Genomic DNA, 26,335 nt, shown 5'->3' with positions numbered 1-26,335 from the left:
GTGATTCTCAACCAGGGTGCTGAAGCAAAAATGCTGTGGTTCGTTTCTCGGGAGGCGAAGAACTCTCAGACACACTCTATTAGCAACACAAAAGGTATATTTGCAAATAGGGTCAGAGTGAAGACAAAAGACCACTCTGCCCCCGAGGGAAACTTCTCAGCGGGCTTTATCCCCTCTCTCCTGGGCACGTGTGCAAAAGCAGGAACTCTTACAACTCATTTCCTGTTCATACAAACATATATGAAATGACGTCACGTCATCCGTCGCATGTGTATTATAATTAACTACTTAAGTATGCGGGGCGGATAGGCTTATATGCATTAGCTAATTACGCATGCTTAGAAAGCTCTTTAGGTCGTTAAAAGTTCAAACCCTTTCTCTGTCAAGGACACGATCATTAAAAATTGCAATTACTCTTATCTGCATGAGAAAAATAAGGAGTATATGCTTTACTGTAACAAAGAGATAGTACATTTGCAAAACAAAGAGAGTGATACCTTAATACAAAGAGCCCTTGGTAGTTTCTCCTCCACCCCCTCCTCCCACCATGGAGAGCTGCCAGCTGTGCTGTTCTAACAACACTATTCATAATGCATTTTTAATAATATTTCTAACAGTGCCATGCTTGGGGTACCTTGAGTTCCTTCAAGGATGCCCTGGAGTATCACACAATGTTAGCACTGTTAGGTGTACAAACATGATTCATGAGATAAACCTGGGGATTTCAAATAGGAATCCTTAGTGTTAATACCATTCTGCCATGTTGGGGTCTCTCTGAGTTCTTAATGAGTCCTTAATAGATGCTCTTTTATTTTTCTGTAGTCAAAAACTGCAGGAAAACTAAGAGCTGGTGTTTTCTGGGGAGTGCTTTGAGTCTAACCAGGGGTGCCTCTACTCCCAAGACCTGATGTTTAGTAAAAGTAGAAACTGATTGGGCATGTCTTGGATTGCTGCTCTTGGTTTCTTACACTGCCTTTTTTGGGAAAACATTTCAAGGCTGTTTCCTTTCCTACTACATATTTCTTATCTATTAATCTATCCTGTAGTAAAACTTCAAGAATGCTGGGAAGCTAAATCCTTTCTGCTAAGAGATTTCTGGATAAATTTTCACCTGGACCCAAGTTGTATGGAGCTGCAAACTTCTGGGCTCATTTTATTTCCAGATGATTTACATACAAGTTCATTCTGTGTTTTATTATTCAATTTCTGCTTCCAAATTATGTATCTCTGTGTTACAGGTAAGTTGCATAACTTCCCAAAGCACTCACTTTTTAATGGTATAGTGGTTTATAGAGGTAGATTTTAATAGCTAACCTCCTTAAACAAAGGTTGTGTTGCTATCAGTTTTATTTGGATCATCTTTTTGTCCATTCTCCAATTACTTACAGCTAGGGATACCACTTTTTGCTATTAACTAAAATATAAAATGGCCAGATCGATACTGGGGAAAACTGGAGTAGATCTGTTCAATGGATTTATATCAGCCAAAAATATTTACTAAAATCACTAGTGACAATGTCATCCATATGTAGTATTGTGCAATCCTAACAATCACTTGTTTTACAATATCAATTATACATGAAGCTCTTCACAATTTCTAAATGTAATTCAGATACTAGTTTACTTAAAAGCAATTTTATTCAGTTAATTGCTTCAAAAAATAAAAAAAAATACTAACTGTGGCAATCAATATCTGGATGTGAGCAATGGTGAATCACATTTAAGATAAGTTGTGTTATATTTTCTTACAGAAGATCAAGCAGGCTCTCTAAAGGAAAGGAAAATGACGTAAGGTCATCATCCCAGGCTCTTTGAGGATAAAAACAGTGCCAGGTGCGCTGAAGAAATTTAAGTCAGTGGAGATTTTTAGTGCTGACTTTATAGAAGAGATTTTATAGGAACAGAATTTTAGAATTTGAATACTGCAAGAAGAAAAATGCATATGGAGTCCCAACATATGGAGTCCCAACATTGGATTCTCAGAAGATGCTTCTACTGTTGAAGATCATCCTTTGAGGTAAGGATGAGTTGGGAAGTCTGCTTAGTGAATGAAAATGCTATACTGAGTGGAGAGAAAGGGGGAATGGGGCAGGACTCAATATATCAGTGATCTTAGTCCTGAGAGGAGTTGCCATACTCTATAACCTGGAATTAAAGATCTAGGGCATTAACGAAGAGTAAGTAGACTTTTATATGGGGCAGATACCAAAGCATGGAGCAGACTCAAACTCAAAAGTACTTAATCTCAGGTAATCTCTGGGGAGAAAGAGACTTTAGGGAACACAGTGGCCTCAGTTTCCCCTATAAGTGTTAGAGGTATTGGTAGAACAAACACATGCTTATCGTGAATGGGTAGAGTGACTGGAGGTGGGTAACTTGGCACTTACCCCAGGAAGAGCAGGCACTTACCCCATCCTAGGTAACAGATATAAGGACCAGGCTATTGGTTATTCTGAAGTGTGTGCCAGGGTGGAATGAGGTGCAGTTTAATTGGAACTGGTATCTTTCTGTGAAAAAAAGTTTCTGTTTTGACTAACTAATATCTTCCAAGGAAAAATAGTTTTGTTAGAAAATTCCCAAGCATACTTCAGAATAGAGCATTTAGTGTCCTGATAGCTGTGGGCTTCTAAGGCAATCATTATCCATTTCTATAATGGCTTTAGAAAGCACATTAGCATCTAATGTGATTTAGCTTTTTCAGAAATGTTCATCCTCAGCAAAGCAGTACTTCTTTTTTCCTTGGCCATACATAGAGTTCAGTGCTGAAGGTACAGGCTCACTCAGCAGTTCACCAGATCTGACTTTTATTTATGGTTCTTTTCCATACAGTTCATTTATTCATACCAATTCTTGGGTGAAGTTCACATTCCAGAACTTGTTTTTTAAAGCTCTGATCAGCTTAACTCTGACAAACATTTTTCCTTTCTGTTGATCCTTCCTCACTTTTGCCTTGTTTTTCCTGGGATTCCCTCTTCCCCACATTTCTTTACATTCCTTCAACAGCTTACTTCCCATGATCAGAATACCAACAGTTATTGTGTGCCAACCATCCTCCATCTTCTCTAAACACTTCCTCAAACATTCACTTTGCTTTAGCTGTTGTTTCTATTGCCTGTCCCATGCTTGCTCCCCTGTATTGTGTAACCTTCTTCTGTATTGGACCTCTTTATTAGAGTTTATTAGAACTCTGTGTTTTTATGGCTATGTTGTAACATAGCCATTTTTAACACTGGAGCTTCCTTTCACTTCTTCCATGTGTGTTTGTTTTACTGCCTGCATTGTTCATTGCGATGCCTTGGGAGCATAGGATGTAACTTTAAAAAACATTCTCTTCATTTCCATGAGACAAGATTTCTGAGGGTTATGTCGTTTATAACACCAACTGCATAGGGGGATATCTCCCTGCCATTTCTTTCATTTAAAAAAAAAAAAGGGAAAAAAAAAGGATTGTTCCTTTATATACAGTCCTGGGTAATGGAAGAGGTGAACTGGCCCAGGAAGCATACAAGAAGCATTATGTCAGAGGTGTAAATGCACTGCTCTTATGGTAGAGGGAGAGAGTAATTTGCAATGTCTCTTTTCAGCAATGCCCGTCTAATGGACAAAACTTAGTTACACCTCTTTCCTTTCTAGTACCCATTCCTTTGGGGAGTGTTCACATTGGAATGGACACATAAAAGGGCTGCTAGGATTATTAGTGGAAGGGAAAGACAATGCTAAAATAGCTTGGATCATTTAGACTTGCAGAACAAAATCTGGGAGAGGAACCAATTGCTTACTGTAAATATAGCAGGGAGTCAACAACAGCAAAGGAGAAATGCCTTTTAGATTAAACAACCTGTGTTGGAACAAGAACTAATGGGTATAAAATTGTCAAGAAATAAATTTAGAATGGAAATTGGGAAGTGATCAGGGTCTAAAACAGCTTCCCACTTGGGAGTAGCAGGAGCAAAAAACCTAGCAAGCTTCAAGTCATGGAGTATTTGAGCCCAGTTTTTCTCCTGCCCAGCCAGGGGGTCAAACTTGAAGATCTACAAGGTTCCTTCCAACCTGACTTCTATGATTCTATGAAGATGGAGCTTGATTAGATTACGAATGGGTCTGGATGACATGGTTGCCTGCCAAAGCAAAGGACTGAATTTTCTGACCTAGGATGTCCCTACCAGTCCCATATGCCAGCACAAATATCTGGTAATCAGTTCTTAACCATATTACAGGCACTGGGAGCTATGTTCTGGGCAGCTATACCAGGGCTAGGAAAGGGTATGTGGGGAGGGAGTCTTTTCACTCATTTTTTCTCCCACTAATTACAATCTAGCTTTAAGATTTTAATAAATAATTATTTCATTTCTATTTTTCACTTGGGCAAAACTCTCACTCACTTCACAAGGAGATCTATAGGAATCAGGAGATCTGAATTGGTTCCCACTCAATAAACTCATTTTACTGTGTAGTGGAATGTGCAATTCACATGAATATTAATTCGATATAGTTTTGGGTGGATGAAGACAGAGTCCGATACAGATGGGCCATTAATGTGAGCTTCGATTAAATTTCTGTGCATTGTAATGGGAATTTACACCTATGTGTGATGTATTTACTAGTTTATTTTAGTGGGAGGTAAATTAATTCAACAGCAACTCAGAGTTCAAAATATGGAGATTCTCTCCATTAATATATTTTCAGTCTATTGGGAGGGTAGGAAATGTACTTTACTATATGGTGTGTTGTTCTGTTTGGTACGGGAGATCAATATAAAAGATTTTGGATTTCAAAGAGGATGAGGAACTAGAAATGAATACTTTTTTCATCTTCTAATCACCTCTCATTTAGCTAGTTTAAGTTAAGATTAGGCAATGTAGTAAATAAAGTCCAGATAAAAAAAATAAGGACTTCAATACTTAATATGCAACTTAGGTGAAGTTTAGGACTAAGTACAGACAGTGAAAAAGCCCAAGGCTGAATTGATTCAGTCTTGCAGGTTAGTCTATGCTGAAGAGATTAAATTTAAAAATCAAATGAACAGACATTTACCTTTGATCCAGAAAACGCAGCTGCATGCCTGCAGTGGCTCAGGCCAGAAGCTGAGGAGCACTAGAGCACAGCTCTCTGACATATAGCCAGCATGGGCTGCATGTTCGCTTCCTCCTCTGGCTACTGCTGAGATTGCTGGGATTTGTGGTGCAAAATCACAGCAGCAAGACTCTGCAGGGTTGCTTATCACTTCCTCTTCCTGTTTCTAGGTGTCTCTGGGATTTATAGTTGTGGCAGACCACAGGTTGTGTCTGCCACTTTAAGAGGTTTGAGCAGGCTGTAAACCAGCCACCTTCCTAACGAGCAAAAAACTCCTATACAATGTGAAATATGTGTGTGTTAGGGCTCTGTGAAGCTTCAGTCCCTGATTTGATTCGGTGGAGATTCAGCCCGATTCAGTGGCCAAATCTCTGAATCCGAATTGAATCAAGAGACCCTTTATCGCTCCAAATCAAATCAGAACCCTCTGAATCAATTCAGAATGATTCAGTGATTTGGACATAGGCACAGCTTTAAATGTTTTTTATACATACCTCAAGGTACCAGGCAGCTCGTGAATGCTGTGATTGTGGGGCAGATGGAGCATCCCACAGGAGCACAGGGAGGCTCCACAGTGCACTTGGCAGCAAACTCAGAAGTGGACCAGGAGCACTTCCAGTCTGCTTCTGGGTCCTCCAGAGAGTGTGTTAGGGGACCCCCCGCACTCCCCTGGCTCAGTGACTGGTACCTCCTGAGTCTGGGGGGGCACCCGGAGTCCCCCCATGGCTGATTCCCAAGCCAAGGGGATGGGGGAGCCCCCAGCACACTCAGCAGTGGGCCCAGAAGTGGGCCAGAAGTACTTCCAGTTTACATCTGGGTTCACTGCTGAGCATGCAGGGCCCCCCCCCCCCACACTCCTGTAGGATGCTTCATCTGCCCCAGCATTGCAGCATTCACAAGCTGTGCCTTGTACCTCGAGGTATGTAGAAAAAATATTTAAAGCTGTGTCTATGGCTGAATCGCTGATTCTCTGAATGGCATCGAATCTTTAGATTTGGATTTGGCTGAATCAAATCAGGGACAATGATCCGAATCAATTAGCTGAATCACTATCCCCAATTTGGGACGAATCCAAATCCAAACTGAATATGGCCCGTTTTGCACAACTCGTGTGTATGTGTGCACATGTGTATGTGTATGTCTGTGGGGTATGTGTGTGTGTGTATACATACATACACACACACGTTTCACATTGTATCAGAATGTTTTGCTATACCCAGAAAAAGGATACTTCTGAAAATAATGCATTTCAGTTGTTAAATATTTAAAGGTAAGTAGATGCTGCCGACTCCAATATTTTATTTGAACAAATCTGAAGCCACTGGGTTTCACTTTGTTTTATATCACAACCAGAACTGATACAGGCTACTCCAAAGACTGGCAAACTTTGACTTCTCTTTTCAAATACGGATTTGATTGGATTGTAACAAAACATAATAACCATGGCACTTTTACTCAAATACAGGTGATGATAATGCTTCCCTTCCCCATTTTTGTTTGTGTAGGAAAAGCAGGCTAATAGCTGGAACATTTGCTCATGAAGTGGGGCATTTGGGTTCAATGCCTTCCTCAGCCTGAGCTGAATTCAAAGCTGCCTCTTCAGAAGAATGCTTCAGCCACTAACTAAGCTCAAGCAAGATAAGGGATGGGAGCATTGTTCACCATTCCCATTGAAACTGGGACCCTACAGAGAAAGGAAGGGAAGATTCATAGAGTCAAAGAGAGGATAAGTAAGAGGGCACATGAGGTCACATGTAGCTTAGTAAGGAGGGTGTTTTCCTGGGAGAAAGTGTCCTGAGTTTATCCCCTGCTCCAGGGAATTCTTATGCATTTTGCACTCGCCATTGGATAAAACCAAGAAATTATGCTGAGACCATGGACATTCATTTCTACAAAATGCCACAACTTCAATCAGAGAGGTGGAGAGCACCTCCTGTGAATCTACCTATGCTGTGGTGACTTTAACACTTTTCTGGCACATGATAAATGAGGGTTTGATTCCCTGACTTGAATGTGAACCTATGTACCTTATTTTAAACATGTCTAGTCCAAGGAACCACCTGTGTGCTTAGTGTTTGGCGTATACATTACATAAATGGGGCCTTTAACCAGGTCTTGTGCCAAAGAAGTTATCACTGCCAATACCTTTCTGTTGTAGCTTTACAGCATGCATATTGAACTCTTCTTCTTTTTCCCTCTTCACATTTTATTTTTACTGTTTACTACTGGCTAAAATTAATATGGAATGATACCCTTTTGAGTGTGAACACTCAAGTATTATAGTCCGTTACTAAAGCTTAATGATTGTAGGACTTGAAGACTTTTTTTTATTGGCTGAAGAATCCATAAGCTATGAAATCATTTTTTTTTGGAGAGATGAAGTTTATACCTTTTCTTAATAACCCTTTGCATAGCAGATATATTTATTTCCTAGTACACACAGGATGAAGCACAAAAGTGCTGCCTTTTAATGTTCTATTCCACAGACTGTTGCTCAAATGATACATTCCCATCTTGCAGAGCAGCCTCAACCCAACAGAACTTTCTTGCCCTTAAGATCGTTTCTATCACCAGTCCTCCTGGGAAATATGAAACATCTTAACAAAAAAACCCATAACATCCTGCTCACCATCAGACATCTTGGAGGTAAATAGACTGCTCCAAATTTTATCCAAGCCTAATTTGCATAAAAATGAATTTTTCCAGCCAGGAACTGATACCAACCTCCAGCTGTCCTGTGCAATATGAATCTTCATTTCTACCTGGGAGAAATGTTACAATCTTTGCATTCTCCTTTGCCTGAGGAAGGGCTCATGAACCCAAAAGCTTGCATATAGATTTTTTTTGCAACTGTCTAGTTGATCTAATAAAAGATATTGCCTCTACCACACTGACTACATTTCCATCTAGATGTTTAGGAATCAAATAAATTTTGTGACTGAAATTATTGAATACTTTTCATCCCAAATGTGAAATAAGCTAGTGTTGTGTTATGTGAAGAAGGTTAGTATGAAAGGCTTCCTTTTAAGGATGATCTAAATGTTAAAAAAATCAAATAACAAGGCACAAAGGGTGCTTGTGTGAGTCTCAAAATTGGCCTTTAAAGAAGCTTATTTGCCCTTTTGCACCGCTTTAATGAAATTGCTGTTTACACCTGAAACAAAGTATTTTGTTTTAATTTTGTCATGCTGTACATGTGTGGCAATGTATTTTGCTTTAAATGACTTTGTTACTTACAATTGAATGTGTTTTACTTTGCTATTTTAGTTTTCTATGTAATGAATTGCAACAGTGTACTTGGGGGCTGGAAGCCTGGGCATGCTTGGGAAGCCTGAGTCTGGTGGGCTTCCAGCTTCCTGTGCACTATTCCCATCGCCTTCTACCAGTGAACCCCCACTGCCCTCCGTCTGTCTTCCCACACTGCACCAGGGGCAAGCCAGCCCATTCCTGGGAAGTCCCAGGTGGCAGGGATGGTGCACAAGGTGTTGGAAGCCCACCAAGCCCAAGCTTCCCCAAGCATGCCCAGGCTTCCAGTACCCCATGCACCGTTGGATCCAGTGGGCGCTGCCTGTGACCTGGGGCAGCACCCATCCTCTAGGGGCCCTGGGGGATGCCACTGCTGCAGGGGGAAGCACCATCCCCTCCCCCCACCCAAAGCACAGGGGCTGCATGACTCAGCAAAAGCTCATGCAGATACGCTTTGCTGAGGTGGGGGGAAGTGACAAGGGGCCTACATTTTTTCCCCCATGGCAGAGCCCGCCCACCTCTTCTATAGCTGGGGGGCAAGCTGCCAGTGGGACAAGCAACCCCTAGCCTGCAGGGGCCCCCAGACCTTCCCTTCATGGTGGTGGTGCCCCCCAGGCAGCACCCATCCACTAGCACCCCACCCAGGCAGTTCCAGGGGGTGCTGCCACCTTAGAGAGAGGCACCAGGTCCCCTTTCAGGTCAGGGGTTGTGTGGCCTGGCAGCAGCTTGTGTGAACTCTGCTGGGGGAGGGGGGGGAAGAAAAAACTGGTGAAGGGCCTGATCTTTTCTTTTCTTTTCTCCCAGAGCCTGCCCACCTCTTGTGTGGCCAGGGTGTGAGCTGCTGGCAGGGCTTGAGTTGTGGGGGGCCCTGGTCCTTCCCTCCATGGCAGTGGTGTCCCCAAGGCACCACCCACCCACTAGCAGTCCACCCAGGTGGTCCTGGGGGGCATTGCCACCATGGAGGGAAGGTCCAGGGCCCCCTGCAGTTCAGGTCCCACCGTCAGCTTGCCCCCCTGGCTGCAGGAGAGGTGGGCAGGCTCTGGGGCAGGGTGGAAGGGGGAAAAAAGTGGTGAGGGACTTGATCCTTTTTTTTTCTCCCCTGGCAGAGCCTACCTGCAGCAGCAGGGCAGGGGGATGATCTGGGGGGGGCTGTCACTGTTCGGTTACAGCGACAGAAGTCCCTAAATTGAAACAGTTAATTGCAACAATTAAAAGACCACCATTTCAATTTAGGGAGAACTAAACCCCCATCAAATGTACAAACAGCCAAAATGTTTATTGTTATATTTAAGAGTGTCTAAATGTCTCCTGTTAATATACAAACTCCCACTGAGTTAATTGGGAGCTGGGTCACCCACATGCAACTGTATCTGGCTCTGCTCACTGGTAGAATGCTACACAAAGAGCAAATAGTGATGGCCAGGACAGAGAGTAACTCTATAGGCACCTTCCTAAAGAGCAAAAACCTCCTATACAATGTGGAAAGTGTGTGTCTGTGCGTGTGTGTGTTGACTTGACAAGCAAAACCAACACTTGGGATCAGCAGTATCGGGTTTATTAGAGGAAGGTGTAATTATTCAAACATAAAACAAATACAAGAAACTAAAGCAGGTACAAGAAACTTGACAATGGGACTTGGTTAATCACAGAAGCAGGACTGAAGTAAACAAAACCAGTGTAAAAATAGCACAAAATAGCAAAAATCTGAATATAAAACAATACAAGATAGCAAAATTAGTGATACATAGCCTAAAAGAGGCTTATCTATCTATCTATCTATCTATCTACTGTAACACATTGCAATGCACAGACTCATTTCCTTAGCTTAACTTACAAAAGATTTATCCTAGACCTTATTTCATATAAGAATGCGGGGGAAGATAGAGGGGGAAAAGAGAAAAATAGAAGAGGATAGGGGAAGGGAAGGAAGTGTGGGGTCTTTCTGCTACATGTGTATGTATCTGTCAATACACATTCCACATTGTATAGGAGTTTTTTGCTATACCCAGAAAAAGAATACTTCAGAAAATAATGTATTTCAGTTGTTATCAAATATTTAAAGGAAGCAGATGCTGCTGACTCCATTTTCTTTGAACAAAAGGAAAGTGAAACATATCTGAAGCTACTGGGTTTCACTTTGTCTTATATCACAACCAGAACTGGCACAGGTCTACTCCAAAGACTGGCAAACTTTGACTTCTCTTTTCAAATATGGATTGTAACAACTAGAGACTATCCCCCATGAAATGTGGAGATCCAAATCGTCCTGTTTCTGCTAGCTTAAGAAATATATTTAATAATGAACCCTAATTTTACTATAAACTAAGAAACAACCCACCAATACATAACTGAACACTGCATAACTTCTGGGATTATTGAAACTTAGATATGGGTCTTGCAACTTGAGATTCTTTACAGTATAAAAAAGGCAAACCCACTTGGATTTTGTATCATCTTCAGTTTTGTTCTGCATATCTAGTAAGCAGCAATTTGCATGCACCACAAGATGTGCACAGTTTCTTGCAGGGTCACCATAGGGATCTGCATTTTACAAGATGGCCCAATCTGTCATTGTGAAACAGCATCTGATGAACTTTTTAAATACTTCTTATTGCAATAAATGTAATGCTGAGACGAGATCATTTATACATTATGTATGGTAATGCCTCAAGAACATCATTAAGGAAGAAAGTCAGACAGGAGTGAAGTAGAATACTATGAAATCATTTTGGATTAAATTCAATTTCATCACTTGGGGGAGACCACCTGCTACTTTGGTGAACAATCTTATTACATCATTAAATGTATATTTCTGCCATTCTTTAGAAAAAGTGTTCCTGTGATTGGATTAAGCCATCTTTGCCTGCTCTGTATTTATGTATATCATCTTTGTTCATATTTTTTCTGAGAGAAAACTATAGCTACAGTATGCTCTAGGGGGACAGTAAATGAATTTTTTTCTTTCTTCCTGTAGCACCACAGATAGGTGATCTTTGAGAATAGTCATGAATTTCATCTGCAATTAACATCTATGTTAGAATTCCCTGAAAGTTTACTTTCCAGCTCAGTTCCTCCTCCTGTGTCTATACAAGCATTTCTTACTTTTCCAACACCCAGATGATTTATTTTCTTAAAAATGAGATAAGATTACTGTGTAGCAACAGAACAGTTACCTATTATGTTATGTGCAAAACCTAAGCACTTTAGAGCAAGGAAAGGTGATGAATAGTTAAGGACACCATAAATCTTTCTCTGCCCACAGCAGGACAGCTTCTTGGTTTCATGTACCGTAAGCTGCTGAAAAGCTGCCCCAAAGTAGGTAAGCAAGGTTAGCTTTTCCACCAGTGTAATGCATGTGTTAAGCCTTTGACAAGGTAGGGAAGAGAAGGGGCATGCCAGAGTCATGCCATCAAGGGGCTAGGCACAGTACACAGTGCTCTGCCTGATCCCCAGACTCCAAGGAACTGAAGAAGATGGTGTACCTTACAGAAGCATTTATGGCATGAGCTTTTGGCCTAACTAGTGTGGGTTTGAGGAAATTGAAAGGTGTCTTTATAGCATGTCTGCACTGTTGAAGGACCATGCTAAGGAGCTGAAGGATCATGCTAAGGAGTGAAGAATGGTATGTGTAATCCATGGGTACTCCGTCCTAAAAGCACGTAATGTAACAACCCCGTATATGTTCTGTTAGAAGGGTGCTAAACCACCAGCCTGTGGGCCAGCCCAGCCCAGCCCAATGTCCAGTGCCACTCAGCTCACAGGTCTCCCCACAGGTCCAGAAATTTAGCAGTGAGATAGTGGTGGCACTGCTCTCCCAGTGCCAAATTTCCAGACCTGTGGGGAGCCTCAGGCTCTGAACATGGAATTGGGCACCTGAGCCCAGTGCATAGTCAGGTAGGGGCAGTGCCGGGCCTCCAGGGACCATAGTTCATAGTTTCATAGTTTCGTGGTTTCTAGGGTTGGAAGGGACCTGAGCAGATCATCTAGTCCGACCCCCTGCCATGGCAGGAAAGAGTACTGGGGTCAAACGACCCCACCAAGATGTGCATCTAACCTCCTCTTAAAAACCCCCAGGCTAGAAGCCTGCACCACTTCTCCTGGAAGTTGGTTCCAGACCCTAGCTGCCCTGACCGTGAAGTAGCGCCTCCTGATATCTAACCTAAACCTACCCTCTGCCAGCTTGTGACCATTATTCCTGGTCACTCCTGGTAGTGCTTGGGGGAACAGTGACTCCCCCAATGCCTGCTGATCCCCCCTGGCTAGTTTATAACAGGCCACAAGACCCCCCCTCAGCCTTCTCTTTTGGAGGTTGAACAGGTTCAGGTCCCGTAGCCTCTCCTCATAGGGCCTGCCCTGTTGTCCCTTGATCATACAAGTGGCCCTCCTCTGGACCCTCTCCATGCTGTCCACATCCCTCTTGAAGTGTGGCGCCCAGAACTGCAGTACTCCAACTGCAGCCTGACCAGTGCTGCATAGAGGGGGAAGATCACCTCTTTGGACCTGCTTGAGATGCATCTGTGGATGCATGACAAGGTGTGGTTGGCCTTCCTTACTGCCTCCCCACACTGCTGGCTCATGTTCATCTTAGAGTCAATGATGACCCCAAGACCCTTTTCCGCCTCCGTGCTGACAAGGGGGGAGTTCCCTAACCTGTAGGTATGGTGCCGGTTGTTCCTCTCGAGGTGCATCACCTTGCACTTGTCTGTGTTGAAACCCATCCTATTCTCATCTACCCACCCTTGTAACCTGTCTAGGTCTGATTATAGCCTGTAGCATCCTTCCAGTGTGCCCACGTCCCCCCACATCTTAGTGTCATCAGCAAATTTGAACAGGGTGCTTTTTACCCCCTCATCCAAATCACTGATGAAGATGTTGAACAGTGCGGGCCCGAGGACCGAGCCCTGTGGAACCCCACTGCCCACGTCCTTCCAGGTTGAGAAGGACCCATCCACTACCACCCTCTGGGTGCGGCCCTCCAGCCAGTTGGTGACCCATTTGACTGTGTGGGTGCCTACACCACAGCCCCCCAGTTTCTTAATGAGAACGGGGTGAGAGACAGTGTCAAAAGCCTTCTGGAAGTCCAGGAAGACTATATCCACTGCTACCCCTGTATCTAATGATCTGGTGATCTAATCGTAAAAGGCCACCAGGTTGGTCTGACAGGACCTGCCACTGACGAACCCATGTTGGTTGCCCCTAAGCATGCAGTCCCCTGCTGGCCCCTCCTGGATGTGTGCCAGAATAATTTTCTCGAACCGCTTGCCTAGGATCGTGGTAAGACTAACCGGCCTATAGTTTCCCGGGTCCTCCTTCCTGCCTTTTTTGAAGATGGGGACCACGTTGGCCCTCTGCCAGTCCTCCAATACCTCACCAGAGTACCACGAGTGCTTGTAAAGCCGTGCCAGGGGACTTGCAATGACCTCGGCCAGTTCCTTTAGAACTCTAGGGTGGAGATCATCCGGACCAGCTGACTTGAATACGTCCAACCCCTCCAGAAGCTCCCTAACTAAATCCTCGCTAACCCGTGGCCCATGCTGGGTATGAGGGGGGTAGTGTCAGGCCCCAGGGCCCAGTGCTGATGTGAGGCTTGATCCAGCTTGTAGGCTAGTCTCATCCCACTTACCTGTCCTGTAGGGCCAAAGGTTGAGCACCACTGCTCTATTAGATCTGTCTTGAGTCTGGTTATTGGTATGTGCATAATGCCACACTAGGGGCAGCTACATTATATTCTCTGGGATGTGATTTATACAGCATGAATGTGTATTCTTATTAGAGTTCTTTGCTCCCTTTAGCTGTGGCTTGGCCGTACTGAGTTTCCAGCCCATTGTTTTGGCTAGTGTAAAGAATACTTCAGCTCAATGCAACAACCTTAACTCTGATCTTTGTTTAAATTTATGGTTTTATGGGACACTGTTGAGTGGAAAATTTATTCAGTTAAATATATTTATTAATTGACAAGATCTGTTTTCATAAAAATACTTACCACAGCTATTGAATAAAGTGAATTAAACTATTAACATATACAGTAAAATATATATGCAAGTAGACTGAACATGGGGTGGTTCTTTGCTGCTTTCAGCAGATGAAAGGGAAACTGCTTTTCTCCATTCTGCCTAATTTTCATGTTAGATCAACTCTGACTCCCTTTAAAGGATGTGCCAATGGTACTGACTAGGGTAGTCTTTTCTTCCAATGGATTCATTTGTTAACTCATAACTTCATACTAATTTAATAATTAACAAGTCAATTAATTAATACATAAAGAATAAATAATGTTCCACATCTCTGTCATGTGCTTTATATTCTTCATCTTCCTCCATTAGGGAGCCACTGTCTGGGCAGGAAAATAATTTTGCTGCTGCTCTTCAATTTCAAGTGAAATCTATGATTGTTCAAGGGTATTTAAGCAGTGCTGATTCAGGCAGGGATAAAACTTGTGAACTGAAGTTCTTAAGCTTTTTCAGATAGGACTTTCGCAAAGAGTTTACTGGCAGAAGTAGCAGATATTTTAGGCTGAAGCTATTACTCTACGTTGAGAGCAATGCAAGAGAAATTCTTTCACAGCCATCTTAAATGCATTTACAATTTTTATATATATATATATATAATGTATATAATAATATATATATATATTCCTTGTGCGGTGATACTGGACTTCATTTTTTAGCTACATGATGATGGCACTAGTGCTCCTTCAACTTATCAGCTAGCTGTGGACCATGAGCCCTAGCAATCTAAGAATACAAGGGTAGCAGGAACAGGAGCAGTATCTTATGAAGCAAATACAGCAGTTTAAAGTAAATCTGCAGGAATGAACAGCTTTCTTGTGAGATACCAAAATGGCAAAGTTTTCCATACTCCATGGGGGCTGTTACAGCCTATCATATCTACAATCCACTTTTTAATAGCTCCTTTAATTACATATTTATCCAATCCAGTAAGTACATAATTAACTATTAAGTAATTAACTATTTGCTTGACAGACCATAATGCTTCCAGTAATGGAGCAAATAGGTGATTGGGGAATTTTTGAGAGTACATTTTAGAGGGTTTTTATTTTTTTAATTTGGGGTTTTTTTTAAATAGCAGAGTTTAGAAAGGAAAGAAAATAATCTGCAGAAAATGCCCTAGTAAATGTGTACCATATATTAAGCAAGGATTAAACTATGACTTACAAGTAAGTAAACCACCATAGTGGAATAGTGCCACTAGCACCATCCCATAGCTGTGGGGTACCAATCCTAACAGTTTCCTGCCCAAGAAAATCTCTATATGATGATATATTGCAAAGAACATACCTAGACTACTGACATATGACCAGGGTCAGAGATAGGTCTCTCTCTCCTATGACAGCCAGCTCATAGATTACTTGTTTCTATTTCTGTTCCCTTGTGCTCTTTTGAGCACACTAGCTCCTTTGGTCTTTGTTCTGAATAAGTCTAGTCTATGGAGCTTTAGTTCCATGTGCCAGGGTAGCAAGGGCACTTAAATGATTTGGTGTATATTTTCTGCCTGGGACCTGGCACAATTATGCTGCAAAACTAATGGAAGGCCCAACTGAGGTAAGGCATTCCTATATGACTCTCTCTTAATGATGGCTAGGAAGATAGGTACACCCACTCTGTATCTCAGCCACCACTTAATTAGGCATGGACTCCAATGTTTGCTTTAGAGTAGTGGTGCTTTTAAAGTAGAAACAGCTTTGATGAAGAATAAGATTATGCTACTGTTATTAGGATCTTCTTGAAAATACCGATAACTGAGAACCGAATGAACTGTATGAATGGCAGCATTAACAGAAAACAAACTTCTTGGTACAAGACTGTTTGAGAAAATCTCAGTCTCTGTAGGACTTCTTTCCTGCTTGTGCTCAGATGCCAAAGATGTCCCTGCAGCTCCTTAAGAGGCACACTGAGGGTGCATCCAGACTTGCACGGTTGTTTTGTTCCCTGGAGATAAGTAGCACTGGTGCACCTTGCACCACTGCTACTTGTCCCCAGTGAAGACCCATGCCATGCGCATTTTGGCTTATGGCAAGTTGTCCCAAGTGAGGTAGGGGATGCTGGGGCCAGAACTCGGCTGGCCTCAACTGCCTTACCTGGGGTTCTGGGAGCCTCCCGGGGCGACAGCCATGGTGATTCTGCCACACAGAGCCTGGCTGGCAGTGGAGCACGGCTCCAGGTGGCCTGGCTCCGCTTTTCCACAACATGCACTAGCTGAGTGTGCGTTGTTCCATTTTTTTCAGTATTTTTTTTTCCCTTGGATAACCGGGGGTCAAAAAAAAAAACATGGGAAAAAAAATCTGGTGCAGCACATGCTTAGTCAGCATGCCTTTGCAGGACAGAGAATACTGGATATGGTGCTGCAACCATGTTTTTAGAGCCACATACTGCACAACCGTGCTTGTTTGGACACGCCCTGAATCTCTCATCAGCTGAATTTGATGGAATGCTTTGGAATTACAATTTGGATTGAGGTACATTGCCCCAGCAATAGCCAATTCTTTAGGCTCATGATACCAACTACCGTTCAGCTGATGCCAAAACTACTTGCCAGGACCTCCTTTTAGTTTTTCACATGCAAGGCAACAGTGGCATTTCAAATGACATTGTTATCACAGGTTTTTGGTTTTTGTTCTGTTTTTTTCCAAAGTTTACTCCTCCAGTCTTCCATGAGTAAGGGCAACAACTCCATGTAGCATCCCTAACTTAAGTAGTACCTGTTATCCAGATAATGCTATAAAAAAAAGATTACATTGAACAGGAAGAAAATTTCCCCTTTTCTGCATCTCATACTTGCCTTATAGAAATGTCCTCCCTGATATTCAGTGAAAAGTTGATTGTCCCAATAGAGAATCCTCATTTCCTAGCTATGAGGTCGCATTAAGCTCTTAAACTGATTAGAACATCATTCTTGTAGCTTCATTACCACACAATGGGTTCTACTGAAAAAAGAACAGCAGCGACAAGCATTTAGAATGCGAAACTTTATCAAATTTAAGAGAATATAATCCAATAGCCTCTTTTAAAAGTTTCATTTTAATGATCTGTTTAATCCCTTCTGGGAAGCTTTGTGTAATGCACACATTATCACCTGGTCTAATATTTCCACAAGGTCGAATTTGTCCTGATGTTAAGAAAAATCAATGTTTGTTAATAGAAGCTATTGTTGATTCATCCTTTAATCAGTTAAAGAAATAATCAGTATAGAAGCTTAAGCACTTCTAGAAGGTTATCTTCTACTACAGTCTAGTCATGAGTTGATGGTCATTCTAAAATGAGACAGCACAAGGAGATAAAAGGAAAGGGACACAAAAGAAGGGGACATGTTGAAGCTGATGGGGAAAAATAAAACAAGATAAGTCCATCTATAGGGTAAGCCTAATAGCATGGTCCCCTCTGTCTCTAGACAGGTAATAAAATATTAATCTAGCCCAAGGAAGGAAGTTGTTGCAGGTGTCTATCACCAAAGAGTTCTGGATTCTGTGATTGTTTATGACAGTTAGAACCCCTGTTCTGACGCTAATATGTAACTCTCATTAGTAATTCACCATTGTCACTGTACAGTCAAAGTCTGTGGCACTGTAAGGAGGTGCTGAGCTTTGAGAGTGATAATGAAGTGAAGGCATTCTGAGGATGCAGGTGGAAAAGGGTAGCAGTAAATGGCCAATCAGCAGAAAAGGATAAAGATGTAAGAAGTTGTGTGGACTTGATCAATATCTGATTGCTCCTGCTTTTTAAGTGATCCTGAAGCTGCTCCTGCCACTTCTGTCTCTGTTTGGCTCATTCCTCTTTTACTTCCTTTCTTTCCCTATGCCACAAAGGCATGGAGAGACTATGCAGGCCATTTTGTACCTGGACAATACTGAATCGCCACACTTCAAGAAAGATGTGGAGAATCTTGAGAGAGTCCAGAGAAGAGCCACTCATATGATTAGAGGCCGGAAGAGCAAGCCATACAAGGAAAGGCCAACAGATATTGGACTGCTCAGCCTAGAAAAGAGAAGACCTCAGGGGGATTTGGTGGCAGCTTACAAATATATCGGGGGTCAGGTGAACGACTATTCACCAAACTACCCCAGGGGAAAACCAGGAGCAACGATCATAAACTCCTACAAGAAGGTTTCAGACTGGATAGAGGAAAAAAATTCCTCATGGCTTGTGTGACCAGACTCTGGAATAGACTTCCAGCAGGGGTGGTGCAGGCACATACCCTGGAGGTCTTCAGAAGGAGACTGGACATGCACCTTGCTGGGATTATTTGACCTCAGCAGTCTTTCCTGCCCAGAGCAGTGGGGCTGGACCTGATGATCTCACAAGGTCCCTTCCAGCCCCTAAGTTTCTGTGAATCTGGGAGGTACTGAGAAGTATATGCTTGGGTAGGCCTATCCCTGGGTGGCATCCATCTTCCCCCTATGTACAATGAGGTACTTGCTTAAAATGTTTCTGCAGCTGCTGTTGTAAGTGATATAAACTCCACTGAATCTAAGAATATTTTTGTACTCTCCTCTAGCTCAGTTATTTCTAGTCCATGTGTTTGTGCTTGCATTACACTTTTGTTTTAGTAAGAACATTCATTATTGAAATGCTCATTAAAGAAAGTTCTTGGCACAAGTGATTCCATCAAAATCAGTGGGGTTCTGCAGGGCTCGGTCCTTGGGCCCCCACTGTTCAACATCTTCATCAGCAACTTGGACGAGGGGGTAAATAGTACCCTGTTCAAATTTGCTGATGACACTAAGATGTGGGGGGATGTGGGCATGCTAGAAGGGAAGAATAGGCTGCAATCAGACCTAGACAGGTTACAGGGGTGGGTGGGTGAGACTAGGATGGGATTCATCACCGACAAGTGCAAAATGATGCGCCTGGGGAGGAACAACCGGCACCATACCTACAGGCTGGGGAACTTGCTTCTTGTCAGTACAGAGGCAGAAAAGAATCTTGGAGTCATCATTGAACATGGGCCGGCAGTGTGGGGATGCGGTCAGAAAGGCCAACCGTACCTTGTCCACAGATGCATCTCAAGCAAGTCCAAGGAGGTGATCTTCCCCCTCTATGCAGCACTGGTCAGGCTGCAGCTGGAGTACTGAGTCCAGTTCTGGGCATTGCACTTCAAGAGGGATGCGGACAGCATGGAGAGGGTCCAGAGGAGGGCCACTCACATGATGAGGGGGCAGGCCCTACGAGGAGAGGCTATGGGACCTGAACCTGTTCAGCCTCCATAAGAGAAGGCTGAGGGGGAATCTAGTGGCCTGTTACAAACTAGTCAGAGGGGACCAGCAGGCACTGGGGGAGTCACTGTTCCCCCAAGCACTACCAGGAGTGACCAGGAATAATGGTCACAAGCTGGCAGAGGGTAGGTTTAGGTTAGATATCAGGAGGCGCTACTTCACGGTCAGGGCGGCCAGGATCTGGAACCAACTTCCAAGAGAAGTGGTGCTTGCTCCTGCCCTGGGGGTCTTTAAGAGGAGGCTAGATGTACACCTTGCTGGGGTTGTTTGCCCCTAGTACTCTTTCCTGCCATGGCAGGGGGTCAAACTCGATGATCTGCTCGGGTCCCTTCCGACCCTAGAAACTATGAAACTATGAAAAGACATTTTGAGCACCTTGAGAGAGAATGGAAAGATTAGATATCAGCATTATCCTTATTTCAATAACAAGGAAGACCTAAGATCAAGTTATAGTTATAAATGGGATGTGAAGGATGTTTCATGAATAAGGACACATAAATACTCACTTAAACTGAGGTGCTAAGCATTTCAAAGTTGCTGAATGTTTTGCAATTGATGCGAAGCTGACTCTGTTATAATAAAGACTGTTCTGATGTCACACTTCAAATCAAATCTAATGGATGGGGAATGTAAGAGAAGCTCTAGCCTTTAAATATTGTGTGTGATTGAGATAACTTGATACTTTGTATTTTTGACAACATGCAGAAAAATAATTTTCTTAGGAACTGTTTAGAAAATATTCAAAATGAGTGAGATTTTACTAAATTAGACTTAAGGACTTGTTGCATATTGCACTTTGAGCTGCTTAGATATTGGTCAATGTTAGTGTTAGCTCATGTTCTTTGGAGCAGTCACACCCTAGGACTAAAAACTTTCTCTGCCCATCTTATCTGCCCCCCCACCCACTGTCCCTGCACAGCTGTAACTCATCACCAGAAGGCTGGCAAGCAGGGTCCTAATGAGGAGCTCCAGCTGTGAGTTGCCACTACAGAGCCGGTGAGCCAGGACAGGCTTCTAGCCCTGCTCTAGGTGGGAGTATGTGAGAGATGGATTCTGGGGCTTGTAACCTGTGAGCTCCATGTTCTTGGGGAACCCTGACACAGGACACAGACTGTCTGACTCACAAAGACTCACCTCCCCAACCTAAACAGAAAACCTGAAGCAGAGACTGCAGTAAATTCTGGGATCAACGAAGCAGGGGAGCACTGCATGATGAGGAAGCTGTGTTCCAAATACTAATCGACCCTTACACCCAGCTCAGCATTTATCAGACCAGTTCTAATCTGGATTTACAAAGGACTTCCCCCTCCCTCCCCCGCCACACACACACACAACTCTAAGCAAAAGTAAGTTTAATAGGCATCTCAGGCGATACATTCCCCGGTCCCACTATGAGAAGCCTATGTAAACTTAATTGGCTAAAACTCGGTTGCCAGGTTAGGGAATGCTGAGGCAATAGACCGAGTGAGAGGGGGTATGGGCAACATTTGAACAATGGTACAGGGTTCATCACAGCATCCAGCCCGTTGGAGCCCTGACCACAAGTGTTGTCATACTTTTCCCGAGACGACTGGTGGAAGTCCTCTCCACAACAGGTTATGAACATTCCAATAATTGCCTTAAGTCTGTTAAAAGACTATAGTAAGATCTAAAAAGTCATGCTAAGCTGAGGCTTGTTCACAGCAAGCAAAAATCCAAAAACCCCTTGTCAATAAAAAAGGTGTTTCTAAAAATGCCAGGAGAGATATCTGCTATCCATAAAAATGTCAAACTGGCTCCAAGTAGGTGTTTTACTGAGTATCAATCAAGTTCCTGGGATGTTCCACTCAGATAACCCCTTGTCAATGGAGAGGTTGTTTCTGAAAACGCCAAGAGAGATATCTGCTATCCATAAAAATGTCAAAACAATTTGATTTACAATATTGACAATACTTAAAAGAAACTAAACTGAAGGTATAAAAATCTGTAAAAAGAAGCCACAGTGGGGGTGCTGACACCACTCACTTTCTTCTGGAGAGGCTGCAGAAGGAAGATCATCTCCCTTCAAGGATCGTGCTGAAAACTTTAATCTATCAGCTTTGCAACCCAAGTGCCTTAGACTGGTGAGATCCCAGCTCGCTCTCTCTTTTCTCTTCTCTCCCTCTAGGCATAGATTTCTGAACTTGAACTGTATTAGTTAAGCTTGAGCTAAGTTTCCCCAAATACTTAGTGAAACCAGGGTATACTGTGACTGTTTGTGTTTGTTTTTCCTTTGCATGTCTATCACTACTAGTGTCAATATATATTTCAGCTGCTTAGCAATAAATAACTTTTATAGTCAAACTGGTGGTAACTGGGTATATTTTGCCTTCTTTACTTCTCTTTCCCCACTTGCTCTGTAGCAACGCCCCTCTTCCCTAAGCTAAAAATCCCTGTAAAGCCCAGAAATACTGTGGAGTCTGCTCATCAAGAGACTAAAAGATTGGGACATGCTGAGTTCGAAACACATAAGAGGATCAGCTTGTACAGGCTGATTGACCCAGTTTGACTCAGACGTGCCCTAATGAACTGAATGCTGGCCCATGAGGGTGTCATCTGGACACCCAGCCGGATTCAGAGGTATTCTGTTTAACTGTGTGCTTGTGTCTGACTGTAGTTATTGTTGCTCTGGTGAACTGATCCTTGGCATATGACGGTGTCAGCCCGTCCATGCTGATCAACCCGGCCAGGTCAGGCATGTCACGTTAATCTGTGTGTTTGTGTGTATGACTGATTTGGGGACTGGAGGAACCCAGCCCCACTGAATTGAGTCCTGCAAGATAGCTCCATTGGGGGTGAGGGCTTCAGGGGGAGAGATACAGCTCCGTATAGAAACACAAGTAACACAAGCAGCACATTGATAGAATTACCAAGACCCTAGCCCTAATAAATGAGCACACCCCAAAGTAGCAGGCAAATCTGGTAACAGGATGTGGAATGAAGCTGGGAAGTAGAGAGTTAAAGGGATAGGGGTGGTAATGAAATGGGAGGTGGAAAGGAAAGATGGATAAGGGAAGGGTGCTGAAATGAAGTTGACCCCTGAAGGATACAACTTAAAAAATAAAGATTTAAAAAAGAAATCGAAGAAATAAATGAAAGAAGTTTTCATGTTTTAGTAACACCCACTTCCCTAGGCACATACAGCCATTGTTGAACTGGCAGGAAGGGTTAATGTACCTCCCTGGTTGCTGATGCTGCTGTCTGGGCTGGACATAAACCTGAGAAGAGCAGCAGCATGGTGGTGGTGGAGTCAGGCAGGCAGGTTAATCTTTCCCTGCCTGCTTCTTGATACAGACCATGGGGGCAGCCACTAGTAAGTTGAGGGTGGGAGGAGCCCTGGGGATGGGGGGGAACCAGTGGAGCCCTGGGAGGGGGGCAGGGGCCAAATCTGGACTGGGGGGAGAGGAGGGCATTCTTACTTTTTAGTCTTGGGTCCCCTGTTGATCTGAATGTGTGGTTGTTCCAGACTTGAGCTAGCACTGACACCGATCAATATTTTGAATGGCTCACAGTGTAACAAGTCTCTCATTCTCCCAGAAATAAGTAAATGTGAAATGCACTTAACTAAAGCGTTGTCACATGTATTTGGGCTGTGCTGCATATTAACTTCTGAGAAGGATTCCCTTTTAAGAAGAGTGATTTATGATAATGTTTAACAAATCATTTTCTACTAAATTATTGTACAGAGGCTTCCAACTACATTTGGATGCTGTGCGTAAATATACTTGTTAAAACCAGAGGTGCTCAACCCTTGGTCTGCAAACCAAATCCAGCCCACAAAGCCATGGCATCCAACTTGTGGGGTTCCTTACAGGTTGGGAAATTTGGCAGTGAGGGAGTCGTGCCAATTAATGCTGCCAACACCCTGTGCCAATGAATTTCTAAGCCAGGCAGGGTCAGGTCAAACACGGGCCATTGCCATCGAGATAGACTGGCACTGTGTGACTACTATGTGGCTGGATCAGCTAGCGCCAGGCCGTTGCCGTGGGACCAGATTAGGGCACAGCTTTATGCACTGCATCAACTCCCCCCAGACTGGCACCCGACAAGGCCTGTTCCATGTGCCATATAGAACCCACAAACCATATTCAGCCCATGGAAGACCCTGGCACTGCCCATCCAGCCCATGGGACCAAAAGGCTGGGCACCAATACTTTAAACTATTGGATGATGACTCTTGCTCTGAAAAGTGCTGTTGGAAGAGACAACAAAGATGAATCTTTCTGTATTAAATAATTAAGACCCAAAGCACAGACAGCCAGACTTCCAAAGGTGTTCAGGTATCTAGAATTTCAGATAAGGTTTTAGTGAAATTTTTGATCAGGTCTAAGTAACTGGGAAGTCCAACAGGAGTTCTGTACTGTCGGTCATTATTGCCGAGATATCTATTTGGCATTCCTAGCTTGTGCATGTGTCTTTGAAATTCTGTCCCAAACAAATTAAATTACTTTGCTACTTTCCTGTGCAGAAAGTCTGTGGTGAAGTCATGAATGGAAGATAGAGACCCTGAATCCCAATCTGGTGACTTAACCAGATGATCATTCTTTCTCTTGGAAGAATCCATTGAAGTATTCTGCTTTTTGGCAAAGTACACATTGGGGGGTTTTTTTTGTCTCCATCATAAATATTGCCATCATGTTTTTATATAGCAGTTGCAGATCTGTGACTGTTTTCAAACATTAACAAATGTCATAAAAATGTTAGCATTATGAAATTTTCCATAGCTTGCCATTTCATAATGTATCGCATAGCAACTCAAAAGCAAAACTGTTATTTTTTTCAAGAGATGGAATAAAGGTTGAAAGACAAGGCCTCTCAAGGGGCTCATTAATGACAGAAGGAAAATTTCAAAACTGCTCTATATAACTGCTTTCGAAAGCCACTACCTTCCAATGCCCGTTTGGCAGCCTGTGTAAAATGAATAGTTGCTGTTAGCTCATCTCCTTTTGACAGATGTCCATATCAGGAAATCCACCTCAACAATTAGCATCATTCGTGGCAATATTGATGGAAAACATCACACTACAATACATGGAAACTAACTTAGCATCCTTTTCTGACAGGTTTTCCATTTAAGTTATGGGTGGAGCACATTCGTGGGAAAAGTAAAATGAGTCCAGTACCAGGTAATGATCAATGCAGATGTCTCCTTCAAGAATTCAAGCATTGTATTGAGATGGATGTAGTGAAGCAGAACCAGATGTACTGAACTGGAAATAAACAGAAGGGTTTATCCCCACTGGTGAGCCACAAGAGTCTACTTATAAATGGTAGTGTTTGGGTGATGTTGTAGTTATAATGGTCTAGAAATGTGTGAGAGGCCAAGATTTTTGTGGTGCTTTCTTATATTGGACCAGTTGCATGAGTTAGTGACATCTGGTTGGATGGATGACATCAGGTTTTTTGTTAGTAGGTTTGGGTCTGCTGCATACTAACATGGTACATTAATCTCCATTTAGTAATACTGTATAAGTATGCCCTGTTTAATTGAATCCTGTTGGAGTGAGGATCATTCATAAATGGTTTACTAGGGTAACTTCATAACCTGCTAGTGATGGAGAAAACATGCCTAAAGACCAGATTAATTGCATATATAAAAATAGGGGAGCAAAATCAAGGTTAGCAGAAATGTGTTAGTTCCTAGTCTCAATATGACACTATATCAGAGGCAGCAATTTAAGAAATGACTGATAGGAAAGTGTCTAAAAACTGAAGAAGGCCCAGATGTAAGTTATTCACAGGCTTCTTAGAAGTCAGGACTAAGAAAGATTGTTTCTTAGTTGAGTTCAAGGTCTGATGATATTTATAAGCACCATGAAGAAAAAGATGTTATACATATTATATATGGAATTGTCCAAACTAGAAGAAGCCACAGTAGGGAATCCAGTAGTTGCTGTTGGATTCCCTACATATAACAATTTCTATCTTTCCCCTAGCTCTGTATTAAGGATGCCATTGGCAGCCTTCAGAAAAGAGTAGAATAGGTAGAACTGGAGGAAAACAAATGAAAATCATGTTATGCTACTATTAGAACTACTCATATGAAGAACTGTGTCTATATGGCACTGGCTGTGACCAAGTGCAGGAGTTCCTCTGGATTGGCTTGAGGTTCACTGCCAGAAATACTAGTATTGGTAATTCTTGTTAGTTTGACATTTTCTCAAGCCATCTTTCGATTAAATTCAGTTTATTATAATCCAGTTCAACAAATAAATCTGTTGGGACAGATTCTCAGCATATGTGGATATTATCTAAGTAGAGTCAACCACCTAAAAGCAACTGAGAATATGATTCACTAACTCAATTGGTGATAATAATGGATAGAAGTATTATTAGGCAAATTATGTATAAAGAGTGAGAACCTTTGCCTGTTAAGGGTGAATATTGTATAATCAGATTTATTTAAGGTGATATAGGAGATTAGCAGTACACCAATAGAACATTAAAAAGAAGTTCTTACATGTCCAGACATGACAATACTAAGTTTATCTACACTACCCTAATTTCCATTATGTATATGAAGCATAACATGATTTTCATTTTTTTTCCTCCAGTTCTACCTATTCTACTCTTTTCTGAAGGCTGCCAATGGCATCCTCAATACAGAGCTAGGGTAAAGATAGAAATTGTTATATGTAGTTAGTTCAAAGGATCTAGTTAGGAGTTTCTAGTTAGGGACACACTTTTCTCTAAGATAAGTTGCTCTGAACTGTAGAATTCAAATCTGTGCTTATGTTCCTATATTTTTCTGTGCTTATGATAGTATTC

The 26,335-nt window shown here is 42.5% G+C and overlaps 1 long non-coding RNA gene across 1 annotated transcript; it reads left to right on the top strand.

Moving 5' to 3' along the window:
* Positions 1–1,060: 1,060 nt before the first annotated feature.
* Positions 1,061–24,803, top strand: LOC149862860 (uncharacterized). The gene is made up of 3 exons (XR_016443326.1): positions 1,061–1,238; positions 1,752–2,017; positions 24,631–24,803. It is a non-coding gene; the product is annotated as an uncharacterized LOC149862860 (long non-coding RNA).
* The last annotated feature ends 1,532 nt before the right edge of the window (positions 24,804–26,335 follow it).

Source organism: Crocodylus siamensis, chromosome 6 (genome assembly GCF_052110815.1).
Source record: "Crocodylus siamensis isolate JL-2025a chromosome 6, ASM5211081v1, whole genome shotgun sequence".
NCBI classification, from domain to species: Eukaryota; Metazoa; Chordata; order Crocodylia; family Crocodylidae; genus Crocodylus; species Crocodylus siamensis.
Note: the sequence above shows the minus strand (reverse complement) of the source record. Positions and strands in the feature narration are given on the sequence as shown.